Below are 15235 nucleotides of genomic sequence, written 5' to 3'. Positions count from 1 at the left end.
CGCCTAGGACTAGGTGTAACTCGGGCTACAAAACACATAATTGAATGATTCCAAAATGAGGTGAAAGATTATTTTTTGATCTTCGATTTAGTAAAAGAAAACTGACTAAAATTGGACAGAATTGAAAAATCAAAAGATGGAAAGACAAGCGATGAGGAAAGATGCATCAATCAAAGATTGATAAGCTAAGTGAGGATCGTCACAAGAAAAATATTTCTTGATAAGATCGACAAATTGGTTCACTCAAGAACCTGAGAGAGAATTCACTCTCACAAGAAAACAAAGTTTCAATGTGATTAAACTCAAAATCTTATTTTTAAAGTGACATTGATCTCTATTTATAGACTCTAATAGTCTTCTCTATATCCACCATAAATTCATTACCCAGTAACACTAAATGACTCCACAAGTAACAAAATCACCCACTAGCATTGAAAATGCTCACTAATCCTAATGGTGACTTAATGAACCACAAAATACATTAAAAAACAAACTTGGAGGAATACAAAAAGACATCATGAAATTCACCCCAAATAAACAAACGAAAATTGAAATAAAAAATAGAAAAAATCTCATATGTGTCTTTGGACTTCATTCTTCAAGTGCCCCCTATCGTTCTCATCACACGTCCAACCCTTCGTATCCATTAAGATTTTACACTAATCCAAACAAGTATTAAGGATTTATCTCTCACAAGTATTCTCAAGAACCTATCATTAACTAAGTATTATCAAGGATTTCTCCTAAATTCAAGAAATGATTTTCTTGTACTTGAATCTATTCACAAAAAGGGATGTAGAAAGTTTAAGATCTAGCTACTATTTTAAGTGTTGGTACAAGATTTGACACTTAAGAATATCAAGAGTATTTCAAAGAGTTCTTAAATGTGTAAGGGCTCCGAAGTTGTTGAATGAGAGGGTTCTTAACACTTTGAGTTTTTTCTCACTTTTCAAATCTGAGTATGTTAACTACACTTAAAAAGTAATGAAATGAAAATTATTTGATATTAATCAGGTTATAAAACTCGTACCATTTTTAGTAATTATTCAATTAAAAGTTACTAGTGTTTTTTTCCCTGTGCGTTGCACGGGGAAATATGTCTATTGTATTGGATATATTAATTAATCATGAACGTGATTATGCAAGTTAGTTTTCACTTATTATTTTTTAAATTCTAAGTTATTTATGTTTTAATTTTTTTTAAGTTGTTCCCAACATGTGTTCAGGGAACACGTGTCAACAGATTGATGCAGTATCTTAGATAATTAGGGAAAACCTTTTAAAATTTTAATGGATTATAATCTCAGCACTACAAATTTTATTTTTATATTATAGATCATGAGAAATAATTAAATGAGAAATCAGGGGATTCCTGTAAATATGCAGTAAATTAGGCTTGAGACATTTCCTAATTTAAAGAGATAATGAAAACGGTTTCAAGATTTGTTTTGGAAATAAATTTAGTAAAGAGTAATCTAGGTAAATCTTAGATAATTAGGACAAATCTTTTAAAATTCGGTTTAAAGATAAAATAACACAACAAAAGAGAAACTATCTAATGGAATGACACGTGATTTTTTTTATGAGAATGACACGTGGAATTTTTTATGAAGATTAACCTGAGAATGACACGTCACTAAATCAGCTAGAAGATCTTCTTTTCTAATATATACTAGTATTTTTGATATATATACTAGTATTTTTGACCCGTGCGATGCACGGGGATATTCATTTTTATTTATTTTGTGTTTTTATTATTTTTGCGTTATTTTCAAGATATTTTTGTATTAATATATTATTTTGTATAAGAATTTTTTAAGTTTTTTTATAAATGTGTTTTTTTTTGTCGTGGCGTTGTGATGGATTTAGTGTGTCTTTGGTGTCTTGTCTCCCATAAAACGACACACCACATTCTTTTAACTTGTATTGTTTTACAACCCTTGTTGTTTGTGCGTTACCTTGGCAATATAGTGGGTTGTATTACCTATATGCTGGATTTTATGTTATTTGTTTTTACCTTGGTTGATGTTACTCCATTCAAGAGGATTGAAATACATGTTTCGTCACCAGCCTGTCGCTTCGTTGGGTTTTTCGTTGTGACGTGCTGCTGCATCGCGTCCATCTTTGGTGACAACAAATACCCATATGCGCCCAACCTCTAGGGAGCTTCCTCAGGCCTGGGCTCGACCTTTTCCAGATGTAGTGAAGGTCGATTTTGATGCTTTTGTTTCATCATTTATTTCAGCTAGTTTTGACTTTTTGTTTTGAATTTTTTTTTAATTATGATACAATATTTTCATGAAGTTGAAACTTGCTGTTGTTATTGACAGTCCACAACAACAACTTCTCCTCCAAAAGGTTGGTTGAAACTGAACTTATTAGTAAATATTTTAATATCTTTGAGTGATCAGTCTACAACTTCAAAATAATGCTTGCGAATATTGAGTTCTTCGTCCTCTGATCTTATAGCTGTTGTTTATGCTCTTCAAATGAAAGTTTTCTCCGTTCCTCCATAACCATAGAAAAAAAACGACACCCATTTATCTTAATTGATTGTTGACATGATCGTCTCATAAACACTTTTTTATTCCGGTGTCATGTTAGATAGAAGATGTACATACTATGTTGTTAGATCTTGTCTATCATAATATAATTCATCCATAATAAGCTTATCTTGAGAAGTTGGTATTGAGGACCTATCAATTTAAATCATTTGGGGGAAGCCGACTAATGACCTGATGTTGCTTTGAATAAAGTGATTATATTTGCAAATGCGAAAAAATTTTATTTGCTCCTTAGTAAGTTTTAAATCTACAACAATATAAGAAGTAGTGTAAGAAAACTATTGCATTATCATTTTTATTTTGAACAGTGGTGTTTTTATTTTTTGATAGACAAATGTTAGTTGTTAGTAATGTTAGTAAATTAGTCACTCCTCAGGATTCGAACCCTGAAACCTTCATCCTTCATTTTACCCAACCCTTATGTCATATAACTCTTACCACTTGAGCTAACCCTGTGGAACAGTGGTGTTTTATATAGTCTTTGTTTTAAATGCACTCACCTCTACGTTATATAAGAAGTTTTTGTCTTGGAAAATAAAGCATCATTCTAAGAACCTTTTTTTTTAATTTTAAAATGACATTGTTTATTTTTTATGAGATAATTTTTTTTTAGTTTGCACTCATAAAAATCTGATTTTTTTTATTTGGTCTATGATTACTAAATGTTATGAATACCGTTTTAGATATTAAATATATGTAAATATTACACATGTTATATAGAGTTATGAAAGTGAAAAGTTTTTTACCTCATGAATTTAATTCTTTATTTTTTGTGATGATTAGACATTTTAAAGGGATATTTAAACTCAAGATTGTTATATCAACCTTAATTATTCATTCAATTACACAATCAAAATATAAATAGATTAATGGTATTTAAATTATTTCTTTCCGTTTCAATTTAATTAAATTTCTAATTATTGTGTTTTTAATGACAATAAATTACATTAGCTTTATGAGTAAATGATATTTAAATCATTTATTTCAATCTAATTGAATTTTAAATCAATAAAACTGTAATATTACTTAAAATTAAAATTAAAGGCAATTTTTCTTTTAAAATATAACGTTTGTATTTATTTCAATTTGAACATATACTTTGGTATGATACATATCTCATATCTACATCTCTGACATTTCTTCCTTAAATATTTTTAAATTATTTTTAATCAAGTTTCATATATTATTCTTATAATTTAAAAAAATTCCAACATTTTCGCATATCTCATTTATATTATTTATTTCATCCTACCACTACAATAAAAAAAATGAGTGTCATATATTAAGATTAACTATGACATCAATTATTATAATTATTAATATAGAATGGAACTTGAAAAGTTTGTATTCTATATACTATAAATTTATTGAATCCACTTCAATTTTATAACTTGTGCCCCTTTACAATCCACTTGCAAGCTTCACCTAAATTCCATGTAAATGACATTGTTTCAGGTTCTATTACTCATATAAATTTATCAATTTATGATTAGATTTAAAATATTATTTATATTTATATGTCTTGGTCTGTTATTTATTTTTTTGCAATAGTAACATAGAACAATTTATTTATTTATTTATTTGAAACAAAATATGTGTTTTAACATATTTTCCTTAAAATTGGAACAACATAGAGTTCACTCTATTTAACTCATGAGCTGTCAATCAATCTAATGTAGTGGTGCAATGCACAGGGTCGTTGGACTCTCGACAAAATAGATCGGGAAAGCAAATAAACATTGTCCACTAACAATCACCAAATGTAGATAAAAAAGCATTAACTACTAAATTATTGCCTTAGATCAAATAAAAATTCTAAACAATTTAAAAATCTTTGTTCGAAGAGAAAAATGTATAGCACCAGATAGAACCCCCAAAACATATATAATCTAGTCCCTTAATGTATCAACCCATGTCATAATAAATTTTAAACTTCTTTAAGACAAAATATCCAGTTCTTTATGCAAAGAGGTTCAAAGACAAAACTAAACTTCAATTTACAAATAACACCCGAAACAAATTCACACATGCTTCATTACTTAAGGACATGGATAACTCATTAGTTTCAATCAACTTCTCTATTATATTCTTCAACCCATTGTGAATTTCAATTTTAGTGTTAAATTTCTATTATGTTAATAAATACATATTAATATGTACAACTTTTACTATTATAATTACTAATAATATAAATAAAAAGAAACAATATACCAATGAACTTGAATATTCTTCTATCAGGTTTAAGTAAAATTTATAGATTTAACATTTTTTTGGAGTAATTCAAATTGATGCACTTGTTGCTTTAACATTTCTCTGCATCACTACCCCTCCAACTATGTTTCATTGTCTGCCATACTTTTATGGTTTTCATAACATGCTTTGCACTATATAGACTTTATGAGCCACCATAGTTTTCAATCTTCTTCCACGAACTTACAAAACCTTGATGAACAATGTTGGGGTCTTCAACCGTCGTCTATTTCATTCTTCTTTAATCCACACTTCTAAAGATGTATGTGTCTTTGTTGTAGTTGGATATCTATCATTCTTTTTCGCTACCAATAGAACAAATCACTTGAAATACTTAACTCAAATTCTTGCCCATATTAGAACAATATATGGATGAGAGAAAATGAGATGAATTTCTTAAGGGTAAAAAGAGTATAAGAAGAGTGAAGGAATAGACACCACATCATGTAAAGATAATAATCATGAATTGGAAGCTTGGTCATCCTCAGCAATCGTATCGTAACTGTTGCAGCAACTACCCTTCATAGCGTACGTTTTCCTAAGCAATTCAATTTATCTTCCAAGTTGTTCAACTATGGAAGCAAGAGTTCCTTCATCTTGATTATTTAAACCAAATTCCAAACACAAATTTTTACTTTTGTGTTTCAAAGCCAAGTCAAAAAATGATGCAAGTTGAGTCTTCACCGAATAAAATAACAATTTATAAATTCAAGTATGAAAGTTTAAAGGAAAGAAATACAAATTTATCAGATAACTTTCAAATCATGATTTCTTTACACATGTGTCTTACTTTACTTGTTCCCTCATAACAATCTAATTTATCCTCTTCTCCACTGGCACAGTTTGAACCTGAAATTAACAAAAACCAAATTATGATATTCTAAATTAGAAGCTCAAACGTTAATAGACACACTCACTTTTTAAAAAAGTGACAAAAGACAAAGAAATAATATAATAGAAGGAAAAAGCAAAAAATACAGTGAAAAATCATTCACCATTTGGGAGTTTGATCAAGGTTGAAGTGCCTATGACCGAATCTACTATAAACCATATAAAAAGCAAAGATAAAGGTAAGAAAAATGGCAAAAAAAACTATGGAGCAAAGGGGTATTTATACTTGTAGTTTAAGCTTTGAAGAAGATGGAAGGTTTAAAAAAACTGAAGAATATTGAAGGTTTCTTCAAAGGTTTTTAGGACCCCATATGAATGAATGCATTGATTTTTACAATTAAGTTTAGTGAATGCATTTGGGAATGCAAAAAGACAATGAGATTGCAATGAAACCGACGGCTAAGATTCAATCTTAGTGAAATAAAATACATTTTTACTAAAATATCCATGGTCAAGCTTCATAGTTTTTGGAATGAATTGTTGAATGACATGTTTGCCCCCAAGGTTTCACAAACTCTCCCTTTATATAGTTTATAGATAGATAGATAGATAGATAGATATTGATATTGATTCTAACTAATATTATTCTAACAAAATCATTTTATTAAATTGTGTTTTAAAATAAAAATATCCAAACATAAATCACATTACAATAAATTTACATTGACTCAAATTCTATTCTGCAAACTCATATTCACTCAAATTCTATTTTGCAAACTCAAATCCAAATACACACAAAACAACAAATTGGGTGAATTAAGATGATAGTTGTATAGAATTAAAAGTCGATTAAGTGAACATAGTTTGAAATTTACCATATATAATGACACAAATTTTATTATTTTTTAAAGCAAAATGAGACAAAGTTACAAGATCCAAATTTACCTCTTGGAGAGCTTTTGCCCCCTTCTATATCTATATCTATATCTATCTATATCTATATCTATATCTATCTATCTATATCTATCTATATCTATCTATATCTATATCTATCTATCTATATCTATATCTATCTATATCTATATATTATATAAAAGTAAAGTTTGGCAACAAGGGGGTAAAGTAGTCATGCAATAGACTATGACTCATGAATGAATATTTTACCATGGGTCTTTATGTAATTTTGTAGAATAATTTTTAAGAAACCAATCATGACCGTTGATTAGTTTTGATCTTGACCGTCCTTACAATTTTAAATGAACTTATTATTATGTAGATGTTATTAGTTATGGACTTCCATAGGGCAAACATACTTAGTTTTCATTTATTGAATTATTAATTCAATCTTAATTAATATTAATATTAATAATCCTTTAGAAGGGAAGTTGGATGATTTTTTGCAACTTTGAGGGTAAGATAGTAATTCAATGAATCAATGCACATAAGTGATTATTTTTTCTTGGGTATATATGTAAATTTGTGAATAATTAGTTATGAAATCAATCTTGACCGTTGTTTGCTTCTAATCCTAACCGTGCATCATTTTCTTACAAAATTCTTTAAGAAACATTTTCACATTCTTGGTTGTTTTCTTAGTTGCTTTTGTAACTCTTGAATTTGGTTATAAAAATATCAAGAGTCTCTTCCTTTTTCTCACATATATGAAACACCTTTTCATTCCACTTTCAGATTCCTTTCATCTTTCCCATCTTGATCTCCATAACCTCTATTTATTTGGAAGAAATCTCTCACATTTGGATTCTCCAACAGCTCCATCCCTACACAAGAAGATCTTCTGTCAGGTTAGAACATTTTCTACTTCATCTCTTATTTTTTATCAGTCACTTCTTCTTCATCATCATTTTTCATTCTTAAGCATTGATGCTCTTCTCCATCATCATCTTCCATCTGGTAAGAGTTCTCTATGGATTAATAACATTATTATGATATTTTCTTAACTTCTATTCTGTTTTCTCCTTTTTCATTTCTCTATTTGTGTTTCATTGTTTTTCATGCACAATTTTAGGATGTTGCTTCCATTTCTTTGACAGTTCAATCTTCAGTTAAAGTAAGTTTCTTACTTTTTTTCCCATTTTCATTATCAACTAAATCAATCAAATGATTTTCTTTTTTCTAATCTAACGAAATGAAGTATTTGTTCTTATTTTACATTTAATGGATTTCATTTCAATTTTTTCTTCTTTCAGGTTTTATTGCTATTGTTTCCGTTTTTCCAATATACTATCTTTAAAATTTGTAAGTTTATTGCATCTGTTGTACTTTTTTATTGTTTGATTGTCAACTTGGTCTATTGATTGAGAGTCATCTTTATTTTATTTCACTTTATGTGGTGTTGTCATCTTCATCATCCTTCTTCTCTTCCAATACATTAGGTTTAATTTATTTTTTGTCATTTTTAGGTGTCACTTACACTACAATGCACTAATTTTACATTATTTTTTCAATTTTCGGTTTTGTTCTGCCTTCTTATTTCTTTTATTTATCAATTCTATTGGTCGAGTGTACTTCATTTTTTTTTATTTCCCTATTGAAATGAAATCCTTAAGTTTTGATTGAAATTGAAGGATGAATGACATTCAAGTAAAATTATTTGAATCTTAATTTTTTTATTCTATAACTCAATCATAAGATAAATAGATTAAATGTTATTTAAATACTAACTTTCGGTTTCAATTTAAATTCATTTCTTCGTCTTTATAGTTTTTTTTTTTTGAAAATGAAAGAAGTATTATTAATAATGAGTCAAGCCTAGACAATCAAAGCTCTTACAAGAGCATCTATACCCCCAAATAGAACTATCCGGCTCCCAAGTAAACTCCTCCACAAAATGGCTATAAAGACCTTAAAGGTGAGCCTCATTAAAAACCTTGCCAAGAACTAGCAAGGAAAAAGAGTACCACACCCTTAAGATAGCCAATTATGCATCCCTATTACAAAATCACCACATATGCCAGAAGCTAAACCCACATAAACATGCCACACCATCCCTAAAAAATACAAAACCTAGCCAGCAAAAACCAAACAGCAAGAAACAGCAAACGACACCCTCAAACCAATACAGCACAGCAAACAACGACAGCACCAGCAGCCCACGACACCAACAACAAACCCGCAAAATTCAGCAAGCGAATCTCAGCATCAGCTCCACAATCCATCCATGCGGCCCAAAACACCAGCTAAATTCCCCTTGAAGCAATGACATGCCTATGAAGTTACTAACCTACGCAATCTGTTGAAAAGATCCTGCATCAAAACGACCACCACCCCTCCTTAAGTACATAAGACAGATGACCGCTGCCGCTGCTCTTGCAACAACAGACATTCATGTTTCCACTGTAAAATATTCCCAATAAGTCAAGCACCCAGCATGTCAAACAAGATTGGGATGGTTTTGACGAATTTGAGCCTCTAATCCTCTAATCATCAAAGCTTCGGAACCTCGTGGCTTCAAACCCAACTGCTTTCCAAGCAACCATGTTCTTTGCGCACGTGATTATTGTTTTAGAAGCTTTAAAAATCAACTTTATAATTTTTTATTGGTGATTATTGTTGTTTGATATTTCATTTTCAATTTAAAATTTTGTTCTTTCATTTCATTCGTAATGAATTTAAACATGAATCTTACTATTCTTTAAATGATATTGTAGTTGTTATTTATAAGACAATAAGTAACGATGACGGTTTTATATGAGTAAGAAAAATGTAAAAATATTTTGAAGCACCTTATTATCTGAATTATCTATCTATATTTAAATCTATATCTATCTATATCTATCTATCTATCTATCTATCTATCTATCTATCTATCTATCTATCTATATCTATCTATCTATCTATCTATTTATATCTATCTATATCTATATCTATCTATCTATCTATATCTATATCTATCTATATCTATATCTATATCTATATCTATATCTATATCTATCTATATCTATCTATCTATATATATATAATATAAAGGAGAAGCTTAGCAACTTTGAGGGTAAGATAGGATATCAATAAATAATGTTTCATGTGTTTGTTTTTAACTATGGGCTTTTAAGTAATTATGAACATTATTTCATATGAGATTTATTAGAGTCTTTCAATATTCAGCAAACTTTTAATCTCAACCGTCCTTTATGAAAATTATTTCAAAAAACTTTATTATTATTTAATTCATATGAGCTATGGAATGCTATAGGACAAAATTGTTTAGTAACTTCAAGGGTAAAATAGTCTATCAATAAATAATGTTTCATGTGTTTGTTTTTAACTATAGACTTTTAAGTAATTGTCAACATTATTTCATATGAGATTTATCAGAGTCGTTCAATATTCAACAAACTTTCAATCTCAACCGTCCTTTATGAAAATTATTTCAAATAATTTTATTATAATTTAATTCATATGAACTATGGAATGCTATATGAAAAAATTAATATTAAATATGATATCACTAAAAAAGCATAGGGAATTCTATGAGACACATACAATTAGTTTAGATTTTCAAACATTAATCAACTAATAATCAATATTAATAATAAACCTTAAAAGTTAAAGGTCATTCAATAAACAAAAGCTCTCATATATCCCTTCCTCTTTAACTTTCTTCATCAATGTAATTCTATGGACTTCTACTATTAACTTCAAATTATTTTAAATAAATTTATTATTATTTATTATGAGTTATGAAATTCAAAACGACAAACTTAATATTAAATAAAAAGATACATAATTACAAAAACAAATATCCCAAACATGGGATGAAAAAAATATAAAAACCATCCCTATCCCTTTCCCTTTGAACTTCCTCCATCAATGTTAGTATATAACTTTCTACTATTAATCTCAATATTATTTTCAAAAAATTTATTACTATTTAATTCATATTAGTTATGAAATTTCATAAGACAAAATTAATATTAAATATAATATCACTAAAAAACATAGGAAATTCCATTAGATACATTTTATTAGTTTTAATTTGTTTAAGTTGTACTCAACTAATAATTAAAAGTAATAATAAACCTTAAAAGTTGAAGTTCATTCAATAAAAAAACTCCTCTATCACTTCCTATTGAACTTACTTCATCAATGCCATCTATAGACTTCTACTATTAACTTCAAAAATATTTTAAATAAATTTATTATATTTATTTCTTATGAGATATGAAATTCAAAAAGACAAATTTAATATTAAATAACATCTTAAAAAAAACTCTCACTAACCTGTGTGAGACCCAAGTTTTTAAGCTTAGAATAAACCGAATAAAATTCCTATTCACGATTAGTTTCGATGTAACGTGAAGGAAAACCTGAACGAGTGTTTATTGAATGAAATAAATTTGTGAAGGAGAAAGTTCAGGAAAAGGCTAAGGATTGTATCAAAGTCGATAAAAGTTATAGCACGATTAGTATTCGCTTAAACCTAGGGCAAGAGCGCTAGTAAATAGCTAATTTACACTTAAAGACAAGATGGAAACTAATTCCAAAAATCTTCAGAGAAATGTTAGAACTTCTCTTAATTCTTCTATGACAAGCGTTTCGATACGAAACCCTAGAATGTACGAAGGTCAAACTCCAATACTCGGAAGTTTGCCGAAACTAAATCACTGATAGTTCAAGAAACCTAAAATCAGCCGACGATGAAGACTTTTTCTATTCGGAGCTTTAAACGAAGATTCCACACGTGTACACCTATTTCTGTCGATGTTTTGAATCTTTCTTCAGAACGAAGTTTTCTCATCCGACATCAACTGCAAAAAGTAGTTTTTCGGGTAAAATCGATTTACACCGACTTTGGACCGTTTGCCTTAATTCCAAGAAACCTGTTTTGAGTTCTGGAATTCTGTCGCCAGAACCTATCTTAGAATTCACAGAGGAATGCGCAGGAAAAAATCGGAATCGCGAAATTTTCATTTTTCCGCATTTTCCATAACCTATAAATAGCAAGAAAATGAAAAATTTTAAAAAACCTTCCCCATTTCAAACCCAAACCCGCGAGCACCAAAGGAGGAGGAGGAAGAAAAAGTTTTTCGCCGTTTCTTGCCCGATCGCTGCACCGTTCGTTGCTACTCGAAGACATCGAGGTATAGATGCTATCTCTCACTTCTGATCGTCAATTCTGTCGTTTTTCTCTATGTCTTTCTGTGCTCAAAGTTTTGAGCTTTTTGTAAAACTGTCCAAATAACTCGATTTCTCTGTCTAAACTTATTCCCTGCATGCCCAAGAGCATGTTTAGCGGATTACATTTTGCCGAATGTCGCCGAAATGCCGTCGAATTCCAATTCTGCTTGCAAAACCCATTTTTAGCCAAAGTTTCATTTTTTAGGCTGAAAACTCTCGACTTAGCTTAGCGCTAGTAGGATTAGTTGTCATAAACGTCGTTGGTGACGTCCCCATCCAATTTGTTTTTCGAAATTCCAATTTTGAAATTCTGAGCTAAAAATATTGACCAAAATACCCCTGCGACAGTTTTCGATCCGATAATTTTTCCGAGCTTTGATTCGCCTTAGTTACGACTAATGATAGCCTAAGTTTGATCGAAGAAAAATCGGCGCACACAATTAGTGTGTGTGGCCGAGAGCACCTCCAAGGGGGGGAGGAAAATTCTTTTTTCGAAAACTTGTCTTAACGCGTTAGATTATCGTACTTCGGAGTTTATAATGCTTCGTGTAACCCTAGTAGTTATTGTTTGCTGAGTTTCTGACTCATTGTGATTGAATTATGTGATTTTGCTCTAAGGTTCGTTTGAGGAATTCTGTGGAGCCGAAGAGGAAGGTTGTGAAGGGGAGCTTGAGGAACACGCTGGAAGACCTACAGGTGAGGGCTACTCACTGAATACTAGCTAATGCTTTAGGTGTCGACGAATTCGACTTGATTTATTGTTTATGCAATTGATTGTGTTTGACTGGGAAAAATGTTTTCTGAGGCTACGGCTGACAAATGATAATCATTTATCGCTTGAATTGTTTTTTAGATTGATTCACATGCTATGTGCTAAGTGGTTAATCTAGGATGTGTTGATATTGATTCACATGCTATGTGCTAAATGGTTAATCTAGGATGTGTTGATATATGTGTCATGACTGTTGGATTGTGTTACTTTGATTATGAGATTACACTTATATCTGTTGTACGTTGGAGAGGATAAACGGCCAGTTATGCCAGAACTTATCATGAGACTTTGGGAAAGTTTGACGGGACGGACGGAGGTTCGGGCCCTTAGTAATATTTTAGTGGATCGAGACCTTCTCTGGGAATTACTTGGGATTATGGGATCTTTTCAACTCATAAGATTAGAGACAAAACTAAATGGAAAACCATTTCACAAGGAAAATTCATAATACATTAAACAACCTCTGAACCCTTTAAAGAATAATAACGATCTCAGATGAAAGCTTAGGGTTTGGATATTAGCTTTGGAAAATGAGAAGTGTTGCCGAATCCAAGATTTAGGAAAACTAATAAGTTTCTGAGTATTTTATACTCTTTGCTCGATGAGCAGTTTATTTATTTGACTATCTAACGGATAAGTCAGGGAACTATAAGTTTCCAAGTACATTGTTACTCTTCGCTCGCTGAGTAGTTTTGACCATCAAATTAGATGAGTCGGATGACTCGAGAAGTTATCATGAGTGATTGCACTCTTTTTATATTTAATTGTCTTTTGTCGCAGAATCGACTTTTACCTTAGGGTATTCTTTTTAGAGACAATAAGTTAGCTAGAACACGTGACGACGTGACGAGTGAGGTCGGAGATGTTGTTTGGCTAATCACTTTGCATTCATGCACACATTTTGAGGTTTATACACGGCAGGAAGTCGGACCTCGATGGATTCCAAAATGGTCCTAAGACCCGGATTTCCATATAAGAACACTACGGTGATTCTTAGTAGCAAACGGAAATGGCAGACCTACGGGTTCACTGCTGATCTGACTACATTTTGTTTGGTATAAGAGACGCCCGAGCAGAAATGGTCCCACCTTGGCCGGTGTTAGGGCTGACTCGATGGTGTCCATCCTTCCGGATTGCATCTTGTTCCTCGGCATCTCATTCATGCACCATGCATACTGACTTAGTTGCCGAGTGTGATTGTTACTTGTTAATCTTATTTGATACATGCTAATTGTCATTATTTGTCATTTATATTCATTGGAAATTATACAATTTATAATGCTATCACAAACTTCTAAGCCTAAGTAGCTATTCCTTAATCTTTACCTACTGGGTGTATTACTTATGTAATTCTTTGGAGTTGACCCTCGCGCCTTCTGTGTGTGTTTGGGCGGACTACGCCTTTTGTCAGATGTTCATGCCGGATTGGTTCACGATGGTCCACCCTTCGGGGGGGACTAGGTTTGAGATGTTAGATCAGGAGATCCCCGGCTCTTGGGTGGTCGACCCCGCTGGCCACAGAGCGACCTACTCAGGGAGAATAATGGAAGATCGTGTCGACATTCTGGGACACTTGACGGAGGGAGTTCTGAGGCATTACACCGTCAGCTTCAACCTGCCACCCGGCGTACACTGCGGACCCGGAGTAGGAGCACCACCACCACCGTCGTCTTCTGACGACGAGGACCCCTCGGAGGAGGAGTATGTGGGAGGGACTTCTTTGGGCTCTAGTTCACCTACTGTTGCCGTCACTGCTGACCTTGGTTCGGGTTCTAGACCCGAGAGACCAGAACAGGAGCTTGTAGTAGCAGCGACAGGAGGGATGGTCACAGACATTGACCTAGTCGTCCTGGATTCTGATTCGGACGATGATCACGCTAGCATGTAGTTGTGAGTGCTAGGGTGTACTCCTTTGGACATGATTAGGGTAGGAGTAGAGTTATAGCTCTGGTCTTCATGTTCGTATTTTGGGGCAGGGTAGGTTCCCGACCGTTAACTTTTTGTGTAGTTTTCTTTATGGAAATCACAGAGAGTTGGTCGGACTAGGAGGTCTTCGGGCTGTTTTGGGCTGACCTACTTTCATTTTGGAGGACTGTATTGCGAACACTTGACCTTTCACTTGGTATTGTACATATTGCCTACGGGCACTACTTGCGGCTACTTCCCGTCACTGGAGGTTACTCGTGACGTGGTTCTCTACTTACAGCGGGGGCTGTAAATATATGGTACATTAGTTGTGTAAATCTTTCGTCGATGAGTCTTTATTTCGACAAGTCTTTTATTTACTTAAAACAAATATCGAAAAAAAATATTCACGTTTTTCCGCTTTATTTTCTTTTCGGTTACTAAAGTGACGCCACCGAAATCGGGGTGTTACAACCTGTATCTCTACAAGTATATAAATAAGACACGTGCTAATCAAATAAGCTTTGTTTATGTATTTGCTTTTATTTTTTCAAAGGGTCAAGCTTCAAGACATTTTCCTAGGTACATATATTCAAGGGGTAACTGTTGGTGTACTAACCTAGAATGTTTACATGTGTTCTCACATGTTTTTTTTTCATGATGATCTTCAACTTGATTTCATCATGTAAAATTGAAACACCTAACCAAATATTTCCTTTTTGATATTCTCAACTTTTTGTTAAGTAGGATGACCCAAACTTTTCATAAGGTATCCGAT

The sequence above is a fragment of the Lotus japonicus genome, chromosome 6 (genome assembly GCF_012489685.1).
Source record: "Lotus japonicus ecotype B-129 chromosome 6, LjGifu_v1.2".
Taxonomy (NCBI): Eukaryota; Viridiplantae; Streptophyta; class Magnoliopsida; order Fabales; family Fabaceae; genus Lotus; species Lotus japonicus.
The sequence above is the reverse complement of the archived record's forward strand: the minus strand, read 5'-3'. Positions refer to the sequence as shown.